Here is a 6,000-nt window from a genome sequence, read left to right as displayed (position 1 = left end):
TTTTACAATATCTTTTAATATGAATAAGAGTACTTTGTATTGGTACGTTTTGTTTTTTGTTTTTTTTATTTTTTAAACGGAACTGAACCTAAGTGACCGGCCTGCGGCCGGGCACCCGTCTTTTTCATGTTCTAACCTAACCTAACCTATCCAAACCTTTTAAAACTAGTTTGGATTCCTTTAGACCTCAGCCCACCGGCAACTACGACTAACTAAACACTGATCTAGCTATCTGGCTTTCATCAGTGCATCAACAGCAGCATAACTAGTATTAAAATAGTAATGAGTTTTTATTAATGCATATATTCACATTCAATCTTGAATCTAAAGTCTAAAGGTGTCAAAACTAGATTTAGGTTAGGTTAGGTTAGAACATGAATACGAGGGGTGCCCGGCCACAGGCCGGGCACTTGGGTTCAGTTCAGTCAAAAATTATATATTATTTACTATTATTTATATTTGAATGAGAATGAAAAATAGCAATTATTTTGAATAGTTTTCAGAATGAGACAGACGGGTGTGGTAGGGTAAAATCTCCAATTTAAAGTTCCCTTATTGCGTATATGTTATGTGTGTTTGCATAGTAGTTTTCTATTAAAATGGTAAGCGGTTCGTGTAACGATCTTGCGCGTCTATATTTACAAGTGTGTGGGCAGTTCGCGTATTGATTATTCGATGACGAGACCTCGTAAGAGTCCCGTATCGTTATTTTTCGTCACTACCTACCCGTACCTCCCCCCCCGTGCAGGGAGTGGGTAATTTGCGCGCCTGCTGCCTTCCTTGGATGTGGTAGCAGTTTCTCAGGCTCCCTCACCGGAATCGAACCCTGATTCCCCGTTACCCGCGACAAACAATGGTAGTCGCAGAAACTCATTCCGATTACGAGACCTCGTAAGAGTCCCGTATCGTTATTTTTCGTCACTACCTACCCCCTTACCTCCCCCCGTGCGGGGTACAATATTGATATGATATTAAAAAAATACCATTAATAAATAACATAATAAAAGACCACCACTTTTATAGAGACATAACGCCACATAATTATAAAAAGTATAGTGTGTGGATCTAATCAACCACCACTGGCACCAGACCCTCAATGCCCTTAAATTTTACCTCGTTAAAATATTTAAAGTGTACTCATTCCGATTGCGAGACCTCGTAAGAGTCCCGTATCGTTATTTTTCGTCACTACCTACCCGTACCTCCCCCCTGTGCGGGGTACAATATTGATATGATATTAAAAAAATAATACCATTAATAAATAACATAATAAAAGACCACCACTTTTATAGAGACATAACGCCACTGTGTGGCGCCGCCATCAGTCTCCTTAGACTCGGTACTTTGTCGTCGCCGTCGACTTCGCACCTTCGCCCCATATAGTAGTGGCGCGGCGCGACGGGCCTAATGTGTAAGTGAAAAAAAAAAAAAAAAAAAAATTAAAATAATTGTTATTTTACAATATCTTTTAATATGAATAAGAGTACTTTGTATTGGTACGTTTTGTTTTTTGTTTTTTTTTATTTTTTAAACGGAACTGAACCTAAGTGACCGGCCTGCGGCCGGGCACCCGTCTTTTTCATGTTCTAACCTAACCTAACCTATCCAAACCTTTTAAAACTAGTTTGGATTCCTTTAGACCTCAGCCCACCGGCAACTACGACTAACTAAACACTGATCTAGCTATCTGGCTTTCATCAGTGCATCAACAGCAGCATAACTAGTATTAAAATAGTAATGAGTTTTTATTAATGCATATATTCACATTCAATCTTGAATCTAAAGTCTAAAGGTGTCAAAACTAGATTTAGGTTAGGTTAGGTTAGAACATGAATACGAGGGGTGCCCGGCCGCAGGCCGGGCACTTGGGTTCAGTTCAGTCAAAAATTATATATTATTTACTATTATTTATATTTGAATGAGAATGAAAAATAGCAATTATTTTGAATAGTTTTCAGAATGAGACAGACGGGTGTGGTAGGGTAAAATCTCCAATTTAAAGTTCCCTTATTGCGTATATGTTATGTGTGTTTGCATAGTAGTTTACTATTAAAATGGTAAGCGGTTCGTGTAACGATCTTGCGCGTCTATATTTACAAGTGTGTGGGCAGTTCGCGTATTGATTATTCGATGACGAGACCTCGTAAGAGTCCCGTATCGTTATTTTTCGTCACTACCTACCCGTACCTCCCCCCCCGTGCAGGGAGTGGGTAATTTGCGCGCCTGCTGCCTTCCTTGGATGTGGTAGCAGTTTCTCAGGCTCCCTCACCGGAATCGAACCCTGATTCCCCGTTACCCGCGACAAACAATGGTAGTCGCAGAAACTCATTCCGATTACGAGACCTCGTAAGAGTCCCGTATCGTTATTTTTCGTCACTACCTACCCCCTTACCTCCCCCCGTGCGGGGTACAATATTGATATGATATTAAAAAAATACCATTAATAAATAACATAATAAAAGACCACCACTTTTATAGAGACATAACGCCACATAATTATAAAAAGTATAGTGTGTGGATCTAATCAACCACCACTGGCACCAGACCCTCAATGCCCTTAAATTTTACCTCGTTAAAATATTTAAAGTGTACTCATTCCGATTGCGAGACCTCGTAAGAGTCCCGTATCGTTATTTTTCGTCACTACCTACCCGTACCTCCCCCCTGTGCGGGGTACAATATTGATATGATATTTAAAAAATAATACCATTAATAAATAACATAATAAAAGACCACCACTTTTATAGAGACATAACGCCACTGTGTGGCGCCGCCATCAGTCTCCTTAGACTCGGTACTTTGTCGTCGCCGTCGACTTCGCACCTTCGCCCCATATAGTAGTGGCGCGGCGCGACGGGCCTAATGTGTAAGTGAAAAAAAAAAAAAAAAAAATTAAAATAATTGTTATTTTACAATATCTTTTAATATGAATAAGAGTACTTTGTATTGGTACGTTTTGTTTTTTGTTTTTTTTATTTTTTAAACGGAACTGAACCTAAGTGACCGGCCTGCGGCCGGGCACCCGTCTTTTTCATGTTCTAACCTAACCTAACCTATCCAAACCTTTTAAAACTAGTTTGGATTCCTTTAGACCTCAGCCCACCGGCAACTACGACTAACTAAACACTGATCTAGCTATCTGGCTTTCATCAGTGCATCAACAGCAGCATAACTAGTATTAAAATAGTAATGAGTTTTTATTAATGCATATATTCACATTCAATCTTGAATCTAAAGTCTAAAGGTGTCAAAACTAGATTTAGGTTAGGTTAGGTTAGAACATGAATACGAGGGGTGCCCGGCCACAGGCCGGGCACTTGGGTTCAGTTCAGTCAAAAATTATATATTATTTACTATTATTTATATTTGAATGAGAATGAAAAATAGCAATTATTTTGAATAGTTTTCAGAATGAGACAGACGGGTGTGGTAGGGTAAAATCTCCAATTTAAAGTTCCCTTATTGCGTATATGTTATGTGTGTTTGCATAGTAGTTTTCTATTAAAATGGTAAGCGGTTCGTGTAACGATCTTGCGCGTCTATATTTACAAGTGTGTGGGCAGTTCGCGTATTGATTATTCGATGACGAGACCTCGTAAGAGTCCCGTATCGTTATTTTTCGTCACTACCTACCCGTACCTCCCCCCCCGTGCAGGGAGTGGGTAATTTGCGCGCCTGCTGCCTTCCTTGGATGTGGTAGCAGTTTCTCAGGCTCCCTCACCGGAATCGAACCCTGATTCCCCGTTACCCGCGACAAACAATGGTAGTCGCAGAAACTCATTCCGATTACGAGACCTCGTAAGAGTCCCGTATCGTTATTTTTCGTCACTACCTACCCCCTTACCTCCCCCCGTGCGGGGTACAATATTGATATGATATTAAAAAAATACCATTAATAAATAACATAATAAAAGACCACCACTTTTATAGAGACATAACGCCACATAATTATAAAAAGTATAGTGTGTGGATCTAATCAACCACCACTGGCACCAGACCCTCAATGCCCTTAAATTTTACCTCGTTAAAATATTTAAAGTGTACTCATTCCGATTGCGAGACCTCGTAGGATCCCGTATCGTTATTTTTCGTCACTACCTACCCGTACCTCCCCCCTGTGCGGGGTACAATATTGATATGATATTAAAAAAATAATACCATTAATAAATAACATAATAAAAGACCACCACTTTTATAGAGACATAACGCCACTGTGTGGCGCCGCCATCAGTCTCCTTAGACTCGGTACTTTGTCGTCGCCGTCGACTTCGCACCTTCGCCCCATATAGTAGTGACGCGGCGCGACGGGCCTAATGTGTAAGTGAAAAAAAAAAAAAAAAAAAATTAAAATAATTGTTATTTTACAATATCTTTTAATATGAATAAGAGTACTTTGTATTGGTACGTTTTGTTTTTTGTTTTTTTTATTTTTTAAACGGAACTGAACCTAAGTGACCGGCCTGCGGCCGGGCACCCGTCTTTTTCATGTTCTAACCTAACCTAACCTATCCAAACCTTTTAAAACTAGTTTGGATTCCTTTAGACCTCAGCCCACCGGCAACTACGACTAACTAAACACTGATCTAGCTATCTGGCTTTCATCAGTGCATCAACAGCAGCATAACTAGTATTAAAATAGTAATGAGTTTTTATTAATGCATATATTCACATTCAATCTTGAATCTAAAGTCTAAAGGTGTCAAAACTAGATTTAGGTTAGGTTAGGTTAGAACATGAATACGAGGGGTGCCCGGCCACAGGCCGGGCACTTGGGTTCAGTTCAGTCAAAAATTATATATTATTTACTATTATTTATATTTGAATGAGAATGAAAAATAGCAATTATTTTGAATAGTTTTCAGAATGAGACAGACGGGTGTGGTAGGGTAAAATCTCCAATTTAAAGTTCCCTTATTGCGTATATGTTATGTGTGTTTGCATAGTAGTTTTCTATTAAAATGGTAAGCGGTTCGTGTAACGATCTTGCGCGTCTATATTTACAAGTGTGTGGGCAGTTCGCGTATTGATTATTCGATGACGAGACCTCGTAAGAGTCCCGTATCGTTATTTTTCGTCACTACCTACCCGTACCTCCCCCCCCGTGCAGGGAGTGGGTAATTTGCGCGCCTGCTGCCTTCCTTGGATGTGGTAGCAGTTTCTCAGGCTCCCTCACCGGAATCGAACCCTGATTCCCCGTTACCCGCGACAAACAATGGTAGTCGCAGAAACTCATTCCGATTACGAGACCTCGTAAGAGTCCCGTATCGTTATTTTTCGTCACTACCTACCCCCTTACCTCCCCCCGTGCGGGGTACAATATTGATATGATATTAAAAAAATACCATTAATAAATAACATAATAAAAGACCACCACTTTTATAGAGACATAACGCCACATAATTATAAAAAGTATAGTGTGTGGATCTAATCAACCACCACTGGCACCAGACCCTCAATGCCCTTAAATTTTACCTCGTTAAAATATTTAAAGTGTACTCATTCCGATTGCGAGACCTCGTAAGAGTCCCGTATCGTTATTTTTCGTCACTACCTACCCGTACCTCCCCCCTGTGCGGGGTACAATATTGATATGATATTAAAAAAATAATACCATTAATAAATAACATAATAAAAGACCACCACTTTTATAGAGACATAACGCCACTGTGTGGCGCCGCCATCAGTCTCCTTAGACTCGGTACTTTGTCGTCGCCGTCGACTTCGCACCTTCGCCCCATATAGTAGTGGCGCGGCGCGACGGGCCTAATGTGTAAGTGAAAAAAAAAAAAAAAAAAATTAAAATAATTGTTATTTTACAATATCTTTTAATATGAATAAGAGTACTTTGTATTGGTACGTTTTGTTTTTTGTTTTTTTTATTTTTTAAACGGAACTGAACCTAAGTGACCGGCCTGCGGCCGGGCACCCGTCTTTTTCATGTTCTAACCTAACCTAACCTATCCAAACCTTTTAAAACTAGTTTGGATTCCTTTAGACCTC

The sequence above is a fragment of the Pararge aegeria genome, chromosome 21 (assembly GCF_905163445.1).
Source record: "Pararge aegeria chromosome 21, ilParAegt1.1, whole genome shotgun sequence".
NCBI lineage: Eukaryota > Metazoa > Arthropoda > Insecta > Lepidoptera > Nymphalidae > Pararge > Pararge aegeria.
Note: the sequence above shows the minus strand (reverse complement) of the source record.